At 45.8% G+C, this 22,554-nt stretch overlaps 1 protein-coding gene across 1 annotated transcript in view; it reads right to left on the minus strand.

Moving 5' to 3' along the window:
• The window catches only part of LOC126542335 (uncharacterized), a 406,338-nt gene that overhangs the window by 253,086 nt on the left and 130,698 nt on the right, over positions 1-22,554 (minus strand). The window contains exon 2 of the mRNA XM_055076589.2: positions 4,360-4,430. The gene's annotated coding sequence lies outside the window, so the exon portion shown is untranslated. The remainder of the gene's footprint in view (positions 1-4,359; positions 4,431-22,554) is intronic.

The raw sequence follows: 22,554 nt of genomic DNA on the forward strand, positions 1-22,554 counted from the left end.
GGCGTCGGCTGCGGAGATCAGTCCACGGTACCAGCGTGTGTGCCAGGTTTCACTGCTCCTGCAAAGGCCGGTGGCGAGCTGCTACGAGTAAGGCTTGATGTGACGCTCCCTAGGGTGTAGCGCCGCACTGGTCGTGCCAACAAATAGTGCCACACTTGTGGCACGATTTCCGCGCGATGAAGGGCGACTCTTTTCATTGGTGAAATCAAAGCGTAAGAAAAGCGCAGTGCCCCGCAAGACGGGCTGTGCAGCGACGATGGCTACGATATGACGCCAGAGTAGCGCACGTCCTATATATGTACGAAAACAAAGCACGCTACTCACAGCGTTCTCTTCCTAATACAAACCGTATATCTATATTACATAATACAAAATATTGACACGCGAAATTGAAACACGTATAGAGGCGCGCTCAGCTTTCGCCTTAGGGAATATCGTAATCATCGGTGAATTTGTAGTGCGAAAGGACTACTTAGCTTGATGGGCATTTGCCGGTGTCCGGAGGTGGTGGCACATTTAATAGTAAGAACGCTAAAATGCAATAAAGACATAATACAGGCATATTAAACTAAGGCATTTGATAAGAAAATTCCGAATGCGTTTGCCCGTAGGCGGATTCGAGCCCAAGCCATCCCGAGGAAGCTTTGCAGTGACAGCCAGAGACGTTAACTCTACACCACAACAGTATATAGGTGTTATCGGTGAGACGAAGGAGCGCCTTGTTAGATTGGCGCGTCTAGCGGTTCCTGACGCCACGGGAAAGGTCTTGACACTTGTATATAAAAGGACACGTGCGTTGGCGTGTCTTCGTTACGGGTTGCAAAATAGATTCAGGAGGATCTACCTCGGCGGCGCCTGCGAAGCCACTTTCTCGACCGCGAACGTATGCTTCGGAAGAAGAAGTGTGGGCCCAGCGCAACGCGGCTCGGCATTCAATGCAATTGTAATGCAGTCACATTTCGAAACTATGCATCTACGTACTTTACAGACCATAGGAAAATGACCGTTGGCGTTGAACCTACAGTACCAGCAAGGACACCATGGCCTCGTTTGTCAATGGAGTAAATAAAGAACAGATTTTGCTGATCCTAAATGCCTGTTTCCATTCAAAACTTGGGAAGCTCGCAACACTTCTGGGAACTACTACGAAAGCACTAAAGAAACACATTGGGACACTACATGGGACTACCTTGGGAAACTTCATGAGAAACAAAAGTGAAACATAATAGTTTCCCAATGTAGCCCCCATGTACTTCCCCAGTATGCTCCCTTTAGTGCTCTCGCAGTAGTCCTTTGGGGTGTCGCGGGCTCCACAATTTTTTTTGCACATCTTCGCTTTCTCACAGGTTTGTCATTTTCCCGGTATAAGCTCTCTATACTATGTATGGAGAAGAGTGGCCAACAAAGCCTGTCATTTTATCTCTTCTTTATCACACTTGGACGTGAGCTGTTTATAGAAACACAAGAGACACTGAACCAACGCAAGTTTATGCTACCAAATGACAGCGCAAGGATGACCAAGGCTAGCTTGTGATGCAAACAAGGGCGCAGCCCTCCTCTTGCCCTACCGACGTCACAGCTTTCTTCCCTCCACAGAAAAGCAGGCACACTGATACATAAGCTCACACACTGTCTCTAGACAGTCTGTCGGCGTCAGAAAAAAAAACAAAAAAACACTGTGCTAAGGCTAGCTTGCGACACAAAAGAGCAGCCCTCCTCTTACTCTACTAACTTGACAGCTTTCCTCCCTCCAAAGAAAAGAAAGCTGGTGTACTGATACATAAACTCACACGGATTCATTAAACAACTGTGCCCACGCCTGGTACTCTCATTAGAGCCAGTCTTTACGGCAGGGCCATGAGATAAGCTATTTAGGCTATTTAGCCAGGTAGGCTATTTTACAATATTGTAAATCTTAATGTCTTGCAAAAAACCTTATTGGCGCAATGAAGTTGTACGCCTAGCATAAACTTTGTTTCATGTTTACGCTTGAGAAAAACATGTACCGTCTACCGCTAATAAAAAAGTTGCTGTTTCGCCTGAAAGGTGAAAGGCATCGATTGTGATAGCAAATTAGTGAACAGCTATACGAAGTAAGGGTAGCAGTATTATTGGCCGTATAAAGTTGGAAACATTGGCTTACATAGTGATTTAACAAGCATGGTGTCAGCGCGCACAAGCAAACATGAACACATCACACTCGACCACCGCAGGCACTCCCTGTCAAAACACTATAGCAAGCGCGGCAGCAGCAGCGAGCGAAGTGGCCCTTGTGCTGTCTATCATTTCACCGCAAACTGAGCGGCGAGAACACAGCACGCAAAAATGTATAAACGCCCTGCAGGTTACTTTTAAGATACGGCGCGCCTCCTCGCTTTCCCTCCTTGAGCAGCGATTGTAAGTGGCCCTTACGCCCGGTCGCGAAATACGCAGTTGCTACAGGAGCACAACGCCGCCCCCTCCCTCCCTCCAATCCCCCCCCCCCCCCCCGCGGCCTTTCGCGCATGGAGGAAGGAAAAAATTAGGAGGGAGCGTCACGTGATTCCGCTAGCCTCGGCAAGCCAACCTCCTTTAAATCCCGCTCTGCGGGGCCTTGTTCACGGTGCATTTTGGCAAGGAATAGGGCCCCATTCTGGCGGACCATTCGCGATTGTTTGGTACGTGGTAACGATTAGTGGCGCCTGCCGTGAAAGTCATGAGGGTATGTAGGAAGTATACCGCGTGGGTTTCTGCTACTGCGGGCGTCGTTCTTCGCTTCAAATGTGTTGCCTTGAAACGTGGAGAAAGACTGGGTAGGTAGACCCATGACGACATAACTTTCAAAGCATCATTTGTGCTTACCACCTACTTAGTCAGCGATCTCACCTCGAAAAGCGTCCAGAGTATGCCTGAGCGTGGTCTATTGTTTCGTCTAATCAGCTGTTGTGTACCTTTAACTCCGGTGCGTATTTTCTTGCTATTTTTTGTTCTCCTCTCTTGCACCTATATACGATGAGACGATATGTGTCGCGGTATGGTTATTTGTCGCCTGTTCGTTTAGTAAAAGGTTCTGCTGTGCGTCTTTCGCTGTGAAAGATATGAATAGAATTAGCCTGCACTCTAAACGCCGAAGTCGTCGCCTTTCCTTGAGATTTACGTGCACTAGTTTGTGAGATTGTGCGGTGCGATGGCGTTACGCTGTTGAGACTCGCCTATTGCGTTCTCACCGGTCTATTCAGAGGCATAAAGACATTGAGCAGAACGACTGCGTCGACTGGGACCGTCTGCCATAAAAATGTGCCGGCACTGCCTTAAATATGGTCGGGGTCCCCGGCTCACCAGTACATCGTTGGGCCGTTGGGCCCACGAAGGGACAAATTTTTTTGCAAGCGAAAGCAGTTGCTGCGGACCCCTGACGCTCGCTTGATAGACTGCACATGTTTTCAGGATCGGAAGGCTTCACTATTTCCCAGACGATGACCGCAAACGCGACGAATCACCGTCGGAAGAGCGGCATGGTTGCCTCCACACGTTTTCAGGGCGAAAGGTTTCCATGTTTCCTTGATACCACCCCTGAACGCGATGAGTCGTCCTTGAGGTGGCCCTCGCGGGTTGTTAGGCACAATGGCGGTTAATTACCCCGCGCCTCCGTTCGCTACATCCTTGGCATCTGTCTGCTCCTTGCTCAAGCGGTGAGCCGCGTGGTGGTTCGGTGCGTTACCTGACTGACATAAAGCAGACTCTACTGCTTCACATTCTTAAACTCCTGCACACAACCTCGCCGTGCGTTTGCCATGCCTACTATGTGCGCATAATCCAAATCCCGCCAACAGACGCTACCAAAGCGAGCCTACTACATCTACCGCTTGCCTATCACGTGAGGGCCTACTTTCTATCATCCCATTCCTCAAATTTTTTTATGACTAACTGCAAGATAGTCAGGTGACGCTCCCTCCTAGTTTTTTCCTTCCTCTATACTTTCGCGCGACAGACGACGGCGCGTTTGCCCCCCGCTTTCTTCCCTCGCGCGTGTCCGATTCAGCCGGGATCGCCGGTTCCATGCGCGTGCTTTCACTCGTACAAACAGCATATGGTGCATGGCGATGGTGTTATTGCCCTTACACTTTACACGGAACATCGCGGCGACGACGACGACACCGAAGGCAAAAATGAGCCCACCCTAAGAAATTATATGTTGATGTACCATACATGGTCGAATTCCTTCATCACATTTCTGTGAAGGAAAGCCTGATGCCGTTGACACAAACTTGTACCGAGAGCAAGAAAAGTTAAAAATGTGGAAAGGAGTCAGACAAATGTGAGTGACGTGTTAGAAGGGAAGGATACGCAATGGCACAGCAATTGAAGGTAGAATGTCACCTTTCATGGAGCGTCGGCCATTATGCGCGAACGTCGTGAGGCTGCCGTTCACAGGGCATCGTGGCGCCAACCTGAAATAAGAGAATGAAACAATATACATAGTCCAACACACGCGTAACTGTGCGTTCGGCTCCCAGCGGCAATTTTTACTTTTCTTAATTATTTTCTACATTTTAGTCCCAACAACAGTCAGTTTCCCTGGTGCATTCCTTCGCTCGATTGTCTGTTCGCTTTATATGGGTAGGATCAATGAAAATTGAGCCCATTGGTTTCCCTTCTTCTCTCGCTCATTCATAGCGAGGGTGTCGAATCTGGCAGCCTTGATGTCATTAGGTGGCATACGAGGGTTTTTTAGCTACTTGCCTGTCCTCCTAAGTTCACGTGTTACGTGACGCCATTGGGCGAAAAAGGCATCCGCCCACCAGGGTTCTGAGTGGCGCTGGCTAACATTTCCAGGGATAAGTCGAGTAAACCTAAATACCAAAATTAGTGGACGGATTGATAGCCTTCGCCGTTGAACAATTAGTAGTGCGGTGCACGCATAATGCGGAGGTTGTGCGTTCGCTTCTCACGACGGCACGTTATCTTTTCGTCCACTCTCATTTCCTTTTCCTTTATTAATGTCTATATTGTAGTTTCAACCATAATAACTTTCCGAGATGCATTCCTTCGCTTCATAATCTGTTGGCTTTATACCGTCAGAACTATATATATATATATATATATATATATATATATATATATATATATATATATATATATATATATATATATATATATATATATATATATTGTTACACGCGAGGGGGACGGTTTATCACCCTTACGGATGATAGTTCAACTTGTGGCTGTAGTTAGTCGGATACATTGTATTTGTTCATTTATGTAGTGTGAAATGCCGCCTGGAATTTTTTATGATCGCGAGGTAAGTGCCGTTTGTTCAGGGAAAAGCCAGTATTCCATGCGTCGGCGACTTGGGTTCCTAAGTAAAGCCCAACGTATACCAGACAATGTAATATTAGCTGCCGCCGCTGATGGAGTTCAGTGTTGGACGCTTTCTGAGCTAACGTACAGTTTCGCCCCGCCCCGCGGTGATGAGCGAACTGTGGCTTGTAGTCAGAAAGAGAAGCCCTCAGAACTCCTCACTAATGATGACAGTCAGGCGCTGACGACATACCGTATCTAGTGATAGAAAAGAGCTAATAAAACCATTTGCCCGCTGTTTAATATGCAGTCTGAGCAACCTATGCGGAAACATCAACGTGCCGGGTGCTTAAAAGGTCGATAGCCTGTCTTCACTTAATGTCTGCGACAATGTGTAATCCTAATTTGATGATTCACTTCGCGTTTTCTTTAATTATCGTTGTCAAATTTATGTCGACGCTGCGTACTACATTGTTCCTCTACCAGTTCCTTTTCTTTGGCATCGATGTCAAGATGAAATGCGTACATCCACATTATTAACGTCATATTCACCATATTAGCGTCAAGGCTAATCGGTTCCGAATGATTTGAAATGTAACACCGGGAATTCGGACACAGACAAAAACCTAACAGCAGCGAAAGACCACGCTCGTCTTCAACCAATTTGCAAGAGTCAAGTTCAATCCCACGAAAATGCATAAGTGGGGAAAGTAACATTTTCTTCGTGTATTATTAGCCGGCACATAACAAGTACAAACCCAGGGGTTCGTGAGCTTCGAATAGTTGAAGGACAGGATATGGAACGCGTGAACAAGTTAGAAACGGGATGTCGGAAAAGGATTGGGGAAAACAAAGGTGAGTAATACAAACCCATAAATACGGAAGCCATCTATAAATGGGAAGTTCAGTATAAGCATCGCGTATGCCTTTGTGCTTTTGTGACCTCTATGACTACGAACGCGACGTTCTTAGGAGGGTGTTAAACCAATTAGATAACAGACCATTTTCAGAGACTAAGATTCTCTGACCATGGCCCCATGCGTCGCAGGCTTACAAAGCGACGCGGGCACTGCTACGTGTCATGAAAGTGAGTGGCCTGATTGACCGATTATAGGCGTGAAGTTATGGACATCTGCATATACTGACACCGATAGTACCTTCTTCCCTTCCTCTCCTTTCTTTTCTTCCCTTAAGCCCCTTTCACTGAGTAGGGTAGCAAACCGGGCGTGCGTCTGGTTGACCTCCCTACCTTTCCTTCCTTCCATTCCCTCCTCTTCCTTCTTCTTTGTTTTTTTTTTTGTAGTATCCTTTTTAATATGCATAAACCATCCGTGTGTCACAAACGGTGCACACAACATGCATCATTCCCGTCCCAAGCAACGCAAGCGGAATTCGGGTTTTCAAAAAGAAAAGATCGTGCTTTATGGCGCCCTGGAACCGTGACGACGTAACGTACTGACATGTGCATTTCCCTCGAAAAATGCAGACGACAGGTACTCAAAATAACCATTCTCTTACTTTGTCCTTGCCCGGTCGTTGTCACTTGTTATCCCGTCGTCATTAATCCCTCAGTTTTGTTGATGGGCGCACGCGCGTGCGTGTGTGTGTCTGCGTTCTGTGTTTTCATACGTGTATGGACATCTGTGTAAGTGTTTGTGTATGTGTGCTTGCTGGGTGCGTCTGCAAAGTCTAAGCGCTCTGACAGCTATGCTATCGCTGACCTGACCGCCGCAACTACCCCTATACAGGGGCACAGTATGCATTAACGTGCTGTTTAATTCCACCCGAAGGTGAGCCCCTTTCTGCGAGCTAACGTTCCGTCTCCGCACTCAAATCACTGGCATAGGTACCGGCATATCGTATTCCTTGTCAAAATGCTAATAGACGCACTCGTCTTAAAGACGAGGGTCGAATGACGAAATAAAAGGGCGCGTACGCGGAGAAAAAAAAAAAGAAAGAAAAGGAAGAGAGTGTGACTGCAATAATTTTGACCAGCGGAGCGCAAGTGCAGCCGTCTTCCTTCATGAATGTCATTATGCAAACCGTAACAGGGGTTTGCCATCCGAGAGGTGGAGAGCTACTTTGAAAAATTCGCGCATTGGTGCAGGGCTGCTGCATAATGCAGTGTTATGACACATGATACACGCGCTCTCGGCACTTGGAATACTTGCTTCGTTGTAGACTGCAGCCTACACTTACCCATAAAGGCTGCATAGTCTTTAAATTCAGGTGCTACTCAGCAAAAAAAAAAAAAAAAAAAAAACACACACACACACACACCGACAACACGCCTCCTTTCTCGAGTCGTTGGACTGAATACATGATATCCTGTATATTTTTCGAGCAAAGCGTCGGTAACACGAAGCTTTGTGGATAAATATTTGAAATAAGCCGCCCGTTGCTGTGGCGGGCTGCCTCTTTTGTGAAGCCTACATTGCTTCAGTTCTGATTCTACTAACGTCGACATTCGTAGTAAGATGGGTCCCAGCAAAATTTCTTTATATGTTATTAAGATTCTTAGCGTACTTCACTCACTTTACAGGGACTATCTATCTATCTATCTATCTATCTATCTATCTATCTATCTATCTATCTATCTATCTATCTATCTATCTATCTATCTATCTATCTATCTATCTATCTATCTATCTATCTATCTATCTATCTATCTATCTATCTATCTATCTATCTATCTATCTATCTATCTATCTATCTATCTATCTATCTATCTATCTATCTATCTATCTATCTATCTATCTATCTATCTATCTATCTATCTATCTATCTATCTATCTATCTATCTATCTATCTATCTATCTATCTATCTATCTATCTATCTATCTATCTATCTATCTATCCCACTTTATCCCGCCAAGTGGGATAATTGGATATGTGCCACTGGGCATGTACCGCTGTTCAATGAGCCTCTTTGACGCCAACTTCGAAGACTAGGTATGTGCCAATAGGTGTCTGCCGCTCCTCAATGAACCTCGCGCAGACATGGGTCACTGGGTATGTGGCGCACGTCAATGAGATCAGTTAACCCCCTCATCACGTCAACTCGTCTTCGTGGTGTTACGGTTGCCGTGTAACACCCCGGGCAAAAAGAATACTCTACCACCACGCCTCATCGAAACGAAGGGTGGATTCCTAATTTGCTGTGGTTGTCTCGAGTGGTTACCGGTCTGGCAGGTGCACCGCAGTCCTTACAGGCCCCTTCGTGTATGTGCATGCCTAAGCGAAACGAAGAGTGGATTCCTAATTTGATATGGTTGTCAGCAACATTGGCCCTTGAAATGCCTTGCTCTCCACCAAAGTCGTCGGGAAATTGAAGTAGCAGAAGACTTCCGCGCGATGGTTCCCGCCAAGGGATCCGCGTTCACCGCGAGTAATCTAGGAAACGCACCAATGCCACGAGATTCCAGGATGGACAATCTGTTTTCTGAAGAGAAGCTTCAAGCAGCTTTGGCAGCATGCAGGCATTCCTCATCACCTGGGCATGTTGGTGTCACCTACATTGCCCTGTGTAACCTCGGCCAAACAGTTCGGCGTGTTCTTCTAACCGTACAAATTAACTCGTGGTGCAACGGATTGGTTGCTCATCCGCGGAAGTTCAGCCGCCTCGTTCGTCTTCTCAAATCAGGCAAATTTGCTCTGGACCTGGCTTCCTGCCGCCCCATCGCTCTAGCCAGCTGTTTCGGAAAGGTCATGGAGAGGATAGTATTGATTCGCCTAGAGTGGTACCTGGAGCATAACGAGATATACCCTGATGCTATGACCGGCTTTCGGCGTGAACGGTCCTCTATAGATGATGTGATTGACCTTGTCTCGTTTGTACAGCAACAAAAAAGCCTAAAAAGCTTATCTGCGGCGATGTTCTTCGACCTGAAAGGTGCATACGACCATGTGTCGCATGAAGCTATTCTGGACGTCTTGAGAAACATTGGACTGGGGGGCCGTATCTACCTATGAATTTACAGCTATTTTAAGGGCAAAACCCTCTTTTGTACCAACAGAAGATGGTACAACAAGGCACCATGTACCTGTCGCGGTGTGCCTCAAGGTGGAGTCCTGAGCCCCACTCTCTTCAACCTTGCGCTCATCGGCCTTGTTGATATGCTTCGACGGTTCGTGCATCTGTCAATATACGCAGACGACAGCTGCATCTGGGCATCAGGGGTGACGCGTGTACACGTACATTCCAGGCTTCCAAAAGCCTGGAATGTAACGTCAAACTACATTCAAGAGGTAGTTTGGAACGTGGAAAGTCAAACTATGTGGAACGTCAAACTACCTTCAAGAACGCGGAATAGAGCTGTCATCTCAGAAGTGCTTCCTCGTTGCCTTCACGCGCAAAGCAATGGGCTCATACGTCAGTAAAATCAATGGGCAGGCTATTAGTTAATAGAAGAACCACCGCTTCCTCGGAGTAATAATAGATTGCGACCTGTCCTGGAGCCCTCAAATTGCCTACAATAAAAGGGAACTCACCATGATCACCCATGTGCTGATATTTCTTGCTGGAAAATTGTGGGATGCATCTGTACGAGCGATGCTTCAACTTTACACTGTGCCTTTCCTCAGGTTTATGCGCTACAGCTTATTTGTGCTGGGCAGGACCCGAAGAACAAACCTTACACGTCCTCCAGTCAATTCATGATCAAGCACTGAGAATACTCCTTGGCCTTCCGAGATGTGCATCTTCAGCAGCCACTGTGGTCATCGAGCGTGATCAACCAATCAGAACATATATTCGCGTCGATGCCTTAAGAATGCACATCATGCATTTCGCCCGGATTCCATCACACCACCTCGCCTCACTTCCTGCTTCTAGGCCACACTCTGCATTCAGCGATTTGATTGCTTCGCATCGTGTAGTGCTTCCCTAGAACTTCATGCCTGCAGCAAGATTACCATTACCGTTGTAGTGCCTACATCCCCTCGAAGACCTCCAAACCATTCCTAGAATTCAAAAGAAGACACAGTCGTCATTTTAGCCCGACAACAAGCCACACTACTGCTCCTGCATCAGAAACATAGCGGACGCCTTCACAATTACACGGATGGTTCAGTTTCGTATGCAAGCTCTGCTGGAACAGTGGATATTCTAGCGAAGTCCGCCACTAAAAAATTCAGGACAACGCATTTTACATCATCGACAGCTGCAGAACCCACCGCCCTCCGTGCTGCCGTAGAGTTCGTAATTGAAGAACCATCACAGGCACGGTCAATCTTCTCCGACTCCAAGGCCGCTCTGCATTGCATTATGTCGCCATTTCGTCATGGACCGAACGAGCAATTAGTCACTGACATAAGTAAGACTTATTCACCACCACGTAATCGTGAAAAAACACAGCATAGCATATCAGTGGATGCCGGGCAATTGCGGTGTTTGCGGAAACGATCATGCAGATGAGGCCGCCCCATCTGCTCATGATGGTGCCCACTGTGTAACTGTACCGTTATTGAGAACAGACGCAGCTACAGGGCTTCGTTCGCTCGCACGTGAACTTACACTCGCACAGTGGAACTCGACGGAATTTACCAACGCACGTCTCCTCAATTTGGATCCGAATCTATGGCTCCACCTTGCGTCAGGATTACCTAGAGCTGAGGAGACGCTTCTGTGCTTCTTGTGGCTTGGCATGGCCTTCACGAATGTGTACTGATTTCGGATAGTAATGGCGATTGAACCTACATGCGATAACTGTAGCTGCGAGGAAACAATCGCCCACCTTCTCTGTGAGTGTCCCCGCTTGAGTGCGCCCAAGAAAGAACTTTCAAAAGTGCTAGATAGTCTTGACAAACGCCCTTTGTCGGAGGAAAAGGTACTGGGACACTGGCCGAGACTGTCATCAGCACAGTAGGCTTTGAAAGCGTTTTTGCACTTCTCGCGGAGTACTGGTCTTAAAGACAGACTTTAAGCAGTGAAGTATTCTGCTTTCTTTTTTCTTTTATTTTGCTCTTTCCGCTTTTGTAATATCTCCTTTCTATTATCTTTTACTCCCCTTACCCCCTTTCCCCAGCAAAAGGTAGCCAGTTGGTCTGAGAACTGGCTAACCTCCCTGTCTTTCCGTCTATGTCTCCTCCTCCTCCTTGATTCAGGGAACAAGTTGGCAAGTCAGACTTCTTTCCAACTCCTGGAATGAAAAGCCGCACTTGTGGCTGCCGGAGACACCACAAACGACAAGGGGATCATGCTGCAGGCGTGAAATTGGATGGAAGAGAGCATCGGTACAAGGTCACAATGCCCGAAAAGTTGTATCTGGTCTCCTTTCCATTAGAGAAGAAAGGTATTCAGACTAGAGTCGGTAAAGGTGACGCTGATGATTTCTCAGGGTATCTGTGACGTTATACGTACTCATGGGATGTTCCCTGGCGATGGCAATTGCTTCGGCTGTTGAAGCGCATCGCGGTAGACCCAGACATGTTCTAAGCGCTTGAGCTTGCATTCTCTCAAGCACTTTGAGATTTGTCTACCGGGTGCTTGACAGCATCGGAGCGCTGCAACGCAAGAAGCCCATGAAGAGCGCCTTGTACAGTTGAAGCATAGAAAACACCGACGGTCCCCATGCTTTTCCAGCAATAGCTTTGAAAAGGTGACTGATGGAGAGGAGTCTCTTCCTTAGGTAGGATACATTGGAGCTCCATGAAAGGTCGCGGTCGACAATGATCCGTAAAAGTTGATGGGTTCTCTTGTACAAAATACGCTGGCCATTATTAGATACCGGGTATCCAGTCATTGATTTTCGCGTGAAGGCGACTAATGCGCACTTTTTTGTTGAAACTCCGAGACCTTGTCTCTGAAAATCAGAAGACGTCATTTGTTGCAGCCTTTTTCAACTTAGCGCTAACCCGCGGTTGATTTACTCCTGAAACCCAGATGCAGATGTTATCATAGTAAATTGACAGACTGACCGACTGTGGCAGGACTTCTGCCAGCCCAATCAAAGTCAGGTTGAACAAAAGCGGGCTCAAAACACCACCCTGTGAAGCTACACGGCCCTAGTAGTGGCCGGTAGTTTGACCATCCTCGGTGAATACAAAGAAGCTCCTTTCGGTCAGGTAGCTCTGAATCCACCGAAAAGTGCGACCTCCGATTGAAGTAGTCACGAGCGCGTCAAGAATGGCTTCGTGAGAAACATTATCATAAGCGCCTCACACATCTAAACATAGCAGTACAGTGAGGCGTTTGTACGATTTCTGTCGTTGAATCGAAGACGCAAGATCAATGACATTGTCGACCGACGAACCGCCACGTCGAGAGCTTGTCATCGCGTCTGGATAAACATTGTAATGTTCAAGAAACCACTCGAGGCGCGTGATGGTCATCTTTTCCATCAACTTCCCAACACAGCTGGCGAGAGCAGTAGGTAGATATGATGTCAGTTCAAGGGAAAACTCTAGAAATTTCTCTAGAGTATTCCCTCTTCCATTATCGTCATGGGTGCCACTGGTACTATATGAATCTCTATAGAACTCCTCAGCCACTTGAACTATATTATGCATATTAGTAGTGATATTGCCGGCTTTGTCTCTTAGCGCAGACATCTGATTCTTGCCTATTCCTAGTTTTTACCATGTATTATACTTCTTTATGTCAGCTATCTTACGCTTGTTGATTAACTTCAAAAGTTCTGCCGCTTCTATTCTAGCTGTAGGGTTAGAGACTTTCATACAATGTCATTTTTTAATCAGATCTTCCGTCTCCTATACGATATCTTACCGGCATCCTGTCTAACGAAGTTGCCACCAACTTCTATTGCACACTCATTAATGATGCCCATAAATTGTCGTGCATTACTTCAACACTAAGGTCCTCTTCCTGAGTTAAAGCCGAATACCTGTTCTGTAGCTTGATCCGGAATCGCTCTATTTTCTCTCTTATCGCTAACTCATTGATCGGCTTCTTAGGTACCAGTTTCTTCTGTTCCCTTCTCAATTCTAGGCTAATTCGAGATCTTACCATCCTATGGTGACTGCAGCGGACGTTGCCGAGCACGTCCACATATTGTATGATGTCAGGGTTAGCGCAGAGTATGAGGTCTATTTCATTTCTAGTCTCGCCATTCGGGCTCCTCTACGTCCACTTTCGGTTATCCCGCTCGCGGAAGAAGGTATTCATTATCCACAAATTATTCCGTTCTGCAAACTCTACTAATAACTCTCCCCTGCTATTCCTAGAACCTATGCCATACTCCCCCACTGACTCTTTTCAGCCTGCTACTTGCCTACCCTGGCATTGAAGTCGCCCATCATTATTGTGTATTTTGTTTTGACTTTACTCATCGCCGATTCCACGTCTTCATATAAGCTTTCGACTTGCTGGCCATTATGACTGTAGGCGAATAGACCTGTACGACCTTCAATTTGTACCTCTTACTAAGTTTCACAACACCTGCCACCCTCTCATTAGTGCTATAGAATTCCTGCATGTTACCAGCTATATCTGAGAATAGACGCGTTTATCGTATTTCAGGCGTAAGCGATCTGGATACCTTTACATAATCAGTGCGCCTGCACTCCCATTTTTCCGAGGTAAATCCTCACCATGAATAGAGGCATGTTTTCATGTGATAAGACGAAAACGTTGTTACACGACAAATGTCCCAAATTTTCGCTCATTCACTGCAATATTCGAAGTCCGCGCAAACATCATGATGGCCTTTTGAACTTTCTTTACTAAACCATGATTTTTCTTTAATATGCCTGTCCGAAAAATGGCGAACATGAGTAGATGGCAATCTCTTTGGTCTGCCCGGATATATACCTGAATATAGTTACCGTGGGGTTCAGCGAAGTGGTGGATCTGCCATTTTTGTGAATTCGTCAATCGCGTACACTCGTCGTCATGATCTTTCGTTCCGCAACGTGTTCCGCGAGTCTCTCTGGCTTGAGCTCGATCGGAATGCCCTGTCACTCAATAACCGGAATACAATCCTGGCATCCGTTTATCTTTCCCCATCATCGTCGTATTCGGACTTTTGTTCACAGCTAGAAGAAATGCTCAGCGTCTTAACCAATGAAAACAAGAACATGATCATTTGTGGTGACATTCACATAAACATACTCAATCCCAATTGTCAGTCATGCTCTGATTATACCAACTGCTTATTTAGCTACGGTTTCTCTTCTTTGATCGATGTTCCAACCAGGTGCGACATTTCTGGTTCTTACACATTGATAGATGATATATTTTCCTCGTCATCTTCTGATTATACCACTGGAGTAATAGATTATTCCATTACTGACGATTATCCTCTGTTCTTCATTCTTGGTGTCGCGAAACGTACGCAGTGTCACCAATATTCCAAAAGTTCTTTCAATGAAGCTTTATTTATACAGAATGTACAAGGCACTTGTTGGAACAGCGTTTTTCGGGAAAACTGTCCTGACAGGGCGTATTCAACATTTTTATTAACAATAACAAATTATATTAGTTAGTGCACAACTCATGTGTCCTTTAAGCATAGATTCTCGTCTCCCAGAAATTAATGGATTACAAATGAATTGCTGCGCTCTATAACAAAAAAGAATAATCTTCACAAAAAGGTCAAATTGCAGTCTTTCAACACTGATTTGGGAACTAAATTTGAGAATGATAGCAATATCCTTTCTGGTATCCTTAAACGCGCAAAACGGAACTACTATGAAAGACGGACATTTGAGAACGAAATGAATACCAGGCGTAATTGGGGGCTTCTTAAAGAATTTCTTAATATTACATAGTCTAACATGGACATTAAAAATAATTTACAACAATGAGGAATGCACAAACGAGGCTGACATATCAAATGCTTTTACTGATCATTTTGCCGCTTGCCAGAATACGCTTTCGCCTGGTGTTCTACGCCATCTCCCATGTGGCCCTCAGTCATTTTTCCTTCGACCGGTTTCTTCCGAAGAAGTTTTAAAGGTAACTTCTTCTCTTAAAGTTTCTGGACCTGGCCTAGATTCTATTCAGCCTTCTAGAATAAAACTGGTTGCGGCTGATATATCATTCGTGTTTGCAGATATCGTTATAAAATTTTTTAGTACAGGCATATTTCCTGATTTGCTGAAACATGGTAAAGTAATCCCTGTGTTCAAAAAGGGTTCTCCTGAAAACATTAATAACTACCGCCGAATTTCCATTTTGCCGTTTTTTAGTAAGGCCATTGAAAAACTTATTTACATTCGTCAAATGCACTATCTAAATAAATTTAGCCTTCTTTCTCCATTCCAGTTTGGTTTTAGGCAGGGTTATTCGACGGAATTTGCCTTAATAAAATTCACAGATAACATTACATGATTTATGGACGAAGGGTTTGTTGCAGGAGCCATATTCATCGAACTGTATAACGCTGTTTTAATACATATCTAATTGTTCTCTATTTGTTTATAACTTGGTCCCTAAGAATTGTATTGCTTGAAGCGTTTTTTTTTTCTTTTGTTCGCCCTCTACTTGCTGCTGTAATATTCTTATGCACCTACTAATGATAGGAGGTCTCCCTGGCAATTTCTCACTCTGGGACCTCCTGATGCTGTATATGACATGTAAGCCCGTTTCTTGTACATGCAATAACAATAATCAGGAATCCGACTCCTGGTTCTCGTCTCTCCGCTGAGCCCCGGTAGCACAAGACGTGCCCGCTTTTTAGCACTGTATATGCTTCATTTGTCCTCCCAACCTCACTGAGCCCTATTATATCCCATTTACTGCCCGCTAATTCCTCCAATAGCACTGCTAGACTCACCTCACTAGATAACGTTCTAGCGTTAAACGTTGCCAGCTTCAGATTCCAATGGCGGCTTGTCCGGACCCAGGGATTCTTAGCACCCGCTACTGCGTCACAGGTCTTACCGCCGCCGGGGTCAGTTGCTTCGCAGCTACAGGGGACTGAGGGCCGGGGTTTGATTGTTATATTCATATAGAAGGTTGTGGCGAATTACTGCATAGGGTGGCCAATCCGGCTCTGTTGAGTGAGTGCGTTACCGGGTCTGGTCACCGGGGTCAGGCCACACTCCAGGCCTGTTTATGCAACTTTATTAGCGCGAGGATTTTTTTAATCCGGTGGAAAATTGCGTGGCACCGGTATTTGAACCACGGTCCTCTTGCACGCGAGGCGGATGCTCTACCTATACGCCATCGCTGCACATATAACATGTATGACATATATAAAAAACAAACATATAAGTGTTTGAGCACATATCTTTTCTATGTTTCCTAACAGAAAGGAAAATATAAGCAACGGCCGCCGCAGTGCTTATAGCGGTGTCGACAGCGCATGCAAAGCTCGCGCGCCGTCTGTTTGTGGTTACGTAATTTGCTTGGTGTGCAAGGGCGAGGGCAAGGCATGCGAAGGCGGGAAAAAAACAATGAGACTGCTGGTGCCTTATTGGTAAATGCGTTAGAAGATCGCCATAAACGCGAGCGGCGACGCGCGGTTGGTTTTGCCGCAAGCCGTCACGGGCTGAGGGCTTGCAGATTACACACGCGCCGACTGTCTGAAACAGGGCAGCCACAGCACTTTGTGGTAAAATGGTAGCGCAGAACTATGCCGAGTTTGATGCTAAGGCCAAATTTAATATAGACGTGTATTTTGACTAAAACAGAAATTAACGTGAGACAATGACGCAAATAAAACGCCATTGAGCAGTCCTGTCTTATGCCGTTTCAGTCATGGGTTTAGAAGGAGCACTCCGTTGCGAAAATTGTGGAACGCAAGTAACCCAAAATCGAAAGTTCGGTGTATCCTTAGCATGTCATTTCCAAAAAAAAAAGACAGTTTATTGGCTCCCAAAGAATTTTAGTGTAATAGACAGCTGTGGGGGGTAATAGAGTAAGTTATTTAAAGTACACAAATTACTGCTAGTCTTGCCAGGAAAAAAACTGTCAACTTGGTAGTGTTTTGTCAGAATTCAGGACTTAAGGAGCTTGTTCTAACCGAAGTTGCCGATAAGCACCTTTACTCTCTGAGAATATATTCTTGTAGGTTCAGTAGGCGAAGTCCTGAAGCGTTATACATTAAAATAATTTTTATAATACTATTCTTTATGTGGTACCACGTTTCGCATACTTGAGCAAACATTGAAAGCGCGTCATGTGATAGGAAAATTTTGTGAAGAAAAATATAATGGGAAATATTTCTATGCAACGTTGTAACGTTGCATAGAAATATTAGAAATATTATTATTAGAAAAATATTGCATAGAACGACTCGTGAACTTCTGTTGGCATGTCGGCACAGTTTGTTAATGTTGTACGCCGTCAATACAAACATTGCCTGACATCATGGCTGCGACCTGTGCGGTGCGTAAGCACAAACGTTGCACAACATTAACCGTTGCACAGGATGACGATAAACACAACTTCAGGCACCGCATATAGTTTTGCAGCATTTAAAGTTAACCGCGTCACATTGATTCCATCAAGCATGTTGCATCTGCCTAATTTTAATGCGATTAGCATTCTTAAAGCACTTCATGCACTTTCCAGGGGCTGAATATAAATTGATGTACGCCTTTAACCGTGTTCTCGCCAACCTGGCTCACTGGGTGGTCCATGGCCGAATGCGCGGCTCATCCGGCTGCAAGAGTAGGATTCGAAACCAACCGTGGGACCAACTTGGGTCCCTGCGTTTGTGGCACTGGGCCTGCGCCCAGTGCCACAAACTCAGCGTTCAATGAACCGCGCTGACACCAACTTGGGTCACTGGATATGTGCAACTACAGGTATGAGCCGCACTGCAATGTTAGCGCGAACTGGAATGACTGCGCATGTGCCATTGCGTGTGTGCCGCTCTTCGATGACAATAAAGATCCTTTAAAATTGGTCCTGGTCTTGGCTTTTAAATTTAAACCTGGTCCACGCGCGGACTTCCCTGTGATTCCGCTAGGTGGTGCGGAGAGAGAGAGAGAGAAAGCACTTGCACCCGTCAGAGAGCATGGGTGATCGGGGTGAGACGCAGCTGCCCCTTTCACCGTCTACCTCCCCACTAGACGTGGGCCGGAATCAGTTGGCTTCCGGCGGCGGCCTGGGCTTGACGGATGACTTGTTTTGGGGCTTGTTCTTCGTGGCTATGGAGGGAGGATTCCCATGATTTTTTGGTTCCACGTAGACCGTGTAGAGCTGGGCAAGGCCAGAGCATGTCATTTAGGGTCGTTATGCCTTCACAGTTTTTGCATTTGGAAGAGTGCACCTCAGGATGCCATTTGTGTAGGATATATATGGGTTTGGGAAGGTACCCGTCTGTAGTTTTCGCCAGATTACTACATTCTTCTTTGTGAGAGATCTGTGAGGGGGGAGAGGGTTCTCCTGCCCATTCTATAGTGTTCTAGAATTTTTCGGTATGTGGTTAAGTCTCGCTTTTGCTCATGGAGCAGTCTGCCAGCGCTGGGGCCCTGTGTGTGAGTCCTCGGGCGAACTCGTTGGCAACCTCGCTCCGTGTGAGTCCACTACGGTCGGGCGTCCATATTATTCTAATAAGGTCGTTGGGTACGTCCTACTTGCCTGTTTTCAGAATTTTGCCGGCCTTTTTGGACACCTTACCGGTGTCATAGGCTTTGATTGTAGTTTTAGAATCGGTGATAATTATTCTGGTTGATGGGTTTGTGATTGCCAGGGCAACCGCCGCCATCTCTGCCTCCTCTGGTGAAGAGTGTCGAGTGCCCAGTGGGAAGTGCAACAGAGATACCGAGGTGCATACATGTTTCGTCGTTGGCAATGTGCGGTGTGTCCCTGGAATGTTCCAGTACGAATGGCACTTAACCCTTTGAGACGCTGTCTATACAATTGTGCACAGCAGGAGAGTGCATCAATAGAAAAAGCACTGATGAAAGTAATGATATTTAAAATGTGTTTCATACATCTTGAAACACTTACTATTGGAACTGTGCTGCAATTTTGAATAACGTGCAGAATGTTTTAGCAAAATAAGTGCGAAGGTAGACGGCTGGGTGTTTATGTATGTTGTATGTAGCGGGTTCACTTCTTTCATCGTTTTTTACAATGTCGTGCACCAGGCATAATTTTTAAGTGGCTGGATAAGTGCTTTTCAAGCTTTGCAAAACACGAAATAGTACATGTTCTCATATTTTGTGTTCCTGTCGTAAGTTTTCGCATGGAGTCGAAATTTTGTAAACTTGACAAAAGTCGCTAAACAATGGAAAATTCTTAATATTTTCTGCAGCTGTACACTTTCTACGATTCTGAAGATGCGAGAGATGTGGTGAAAGCAACTTTTCAATCAACGGGATAAAGTGGCATCTGAAAGGATTAAAGTTGATATTCATCGTGTCATCGGTTCTGCAAGTTCATTTTTTTTTTGTGAAGAATGATAGGAGAGATCCTGATCAAAAAGCGAGAAGGCTGTGTAAATGTGGAAACTGCGTTTTTCGTATAAGATTGAGGTTGGGCTTCAGACTCGTCAGGGGGATGCAGCGGAAGCGAGCACACTAAAGCTCTCTTCCTTCGTGCTCGCACTTCTGGAACGCATCTGTATGTCGGTCTTAGAATTTCTGGCTTTACGCCATAAATGTTCATAAAAAGGAGAATTTACGATGGCGCATAACCATTTTCAGAGAGACTCGGCGCCCTGTCGCTAAGCTGAGAACCGCTGTTCCCGCTAAGTAAAAACAGTCAGCACGGTAAATGCTAAAAAACGCACACGTCAAGAATCATTACTACGTCGACGTCGACAAAGCGACTGCAGGAAGGAAGCCTAAAATTTATTGCGTTGAACGCGAAAGGGGATTCGAAGTGGACAGGAAGTTTATCGCTTCCGCGTAGCAGCTGCCCTCTCCGAGTACGAAGATGAATAAAACGCTGTTCATGTAGAGTACTCCGCGACGGGATTTTAGAAAATGAAATGTCTTTTTCAGTTACTCTGCTTTTTCATTCAGCGTTCCAATAGCTTCTGAGTTTATTCGACGGTACATGAAAAAGCACTCAGTTGAGAGCTGCATTGGAGCAAATCCAGACTGCGTGTGTGGTTCTTAAAACAAAAGCGCGAGGCGCATTTCGGAAGTCTACCTGTCAGGCTAACTCAGATGTTTGGGCCGACATATGGCAGGAAACGTCTGGCATCAAAATCAGCCTCTGTAGAAGCCATTGCGATGTGTAAAACTAGAAAGGAGCATTTTTTGCTCGAGCTAAGGTATTCTGGAACCGAGCAGCCTTATTTTTTTATTTTTTTTAAGGAATGATTGGCGTAACATGGGCATATCTCGAGTTCCCGGTTCCAGTCGACGGTACCGAAAACAACAACAGCAGTGTCAATTTCCTGATGTGACACAATAATAAAAAAACACACGCCGTCGCGTCCCGCATCTCTGGCATCAAATATTCAATAATTGACGCACTTTCTCAATAATCGTGAGAGAGCAAGTTGTGCCGCTACTCTCAGAGGTTGTGGTCCCGCATATCATCTCCATTTGGAGCGAAATCATCTCCTTTGGCAACACTTAACGCTTCCCGGGCAGGATGGTCAACAGTGTTCCCTCGTGGGGCTCCCGACGCGCACAATTTAACAAGAGGCTGTGATTCATGGCAGGAATACTTTTGCGGCAATATACGGGGTTCGTGAGTGAAGTCAATACTGAACTTGCGCAATATGTCATCCGAGCCGCGCTCAATGTGCAGTGCGCCAGTGCTCTTAAAAAAATGTATAAACGCAGAAGTCGCGGTGCTCTTGAAATTGTAAACAGGGTCAAATCCTCCTGTCGTGCTCAAGTCTCCCTCGGTGAGCGTAAGCTGCTGCGATGGTTGTCAGAGAGCACTCGATTGCGACGTATAACCGCTACAGTCTCTCTCTGAGGTGGTATATTCGACATCTTTCAAGGACAGAAAACCACAATCTCGCTTCCTTTCTAGCGCAAACCACGAGCAAACATGTTCGTGCCTAATTGCAGATAACTGTGCTTCTGTTGCGAAGAAGTATTTCCTTCCAGGATAACCAATAAACACGTTGTGCTGGGTTGCACAGCCTGTGGAACATCTCAGGCTTGTAATACTTAGGCGGACATGTCTACGTTCGCTTTGAGGTACATCAGTTTACCCTTCTTGCATGACGCGTGTGGTGACTGCGTACGCATTTGCCTCACCGGCTGCGTTTCATAGGCAAGCTTCATGGGTGCTCTAAATGTATCAGTTTACTTAGTTACGGTCAAGTTGACGGCCACAGCATTGCCTCCTGCTGGGACTACCTCACGCAGTACCCACTGGACGGTCTTTTCAGTTTCGTAGTTATAGAGAGATTAATGCCAAACCTATGTTACAAAACTTATAACCAGCTAGTGTCCAAGATACGGGTTGCTTACCATCGTGCTCTAGATAACAGCCAGAAAATTGCTTTTTCAGTGTGTCATTAGCATATCTTTGTTAACGACATCGCTGGCAGTTCCACGTGGTCACACGATGGTATACCCAGGTAGTTCGCACACTGCTGTCCAGAGTGTATATTGCGATAGATGTCAGTTGGTTAGTTTCTTGCAACGCGCTAACTGAATGAAAATGAATTCCACGCCACCGACGCATCTCGGTAGAGTTAGCTGCACTCGCGTGCACCGCAACTCGAGCGAAGATGTTCGTTCGATACATTGCTGCTTTTACTGCTCTAACATCGCCAATATCCTGGTAGCACAAGTGAGTGGAGGGTGGCTGCTGAGGGGAAACAGTCTTAGGTTCTACGCCGGTCTTAAGGCTCTCTTCGGTATTTAGCATACCTACTGCTTTATTATCAGCCCGAGCTGACGATTATTACTAAAGAACTATAGAAAGAGTAGAGTGTGGAGCTTAAGTGGAACCATCGCTGTAAAATGTCTTGCCACATGGCAACGAAGGTAATATAAAGAATAAGAAGTTGGGGCAATGGTGACGTAACGAGTGCTCGAGTGTATGCAAGAGCTTACAATGTTCTGCAGCTTCAAGAGTTATCAGAGTACAAAATCAGGCAAATGCTGGCGACTGTATTGCGCCAGAAGGCCGGGCTGCTTCCTATGACAAAATGGCGGTGGCTCACAGATTCGTTTTGTTTTTAAACGTACTCTACCGGTACTTGCTGGAGCCCAGTTCCTTTTCGCAAGTGTTCGCCTGGTCACCGCCGGTAGCCCTTGAAAAGGACACGGAGGAAGATGACCTGCCCCAGTATTCAAAAAAGCTCTTGTGCTACAATTGCTCGTTAGAAATAATTGCAACCACCCCTGATGCTGGATATATTACTAGCGAAGGCAAGCGACCAGAAAATGGCAAAAAACTCTAAAAAACAAGAAGCCTTGTGAATTCTGTCACCG

This window comes from Dermacentor andersoni, chromosome 3, assembly GCF_023375885.2.
Source record: "Dermacentor andersoni chromosome 3, qqDerAnde1_hic_scaffold, whole genome shotgun sequence".
Lineage (NCBI taxonomy): Eukaryota > Metazoa > Arthropoda > Arachnida > Ixodida > Ixodidae > Dermacentor > Dermacentor andersoni.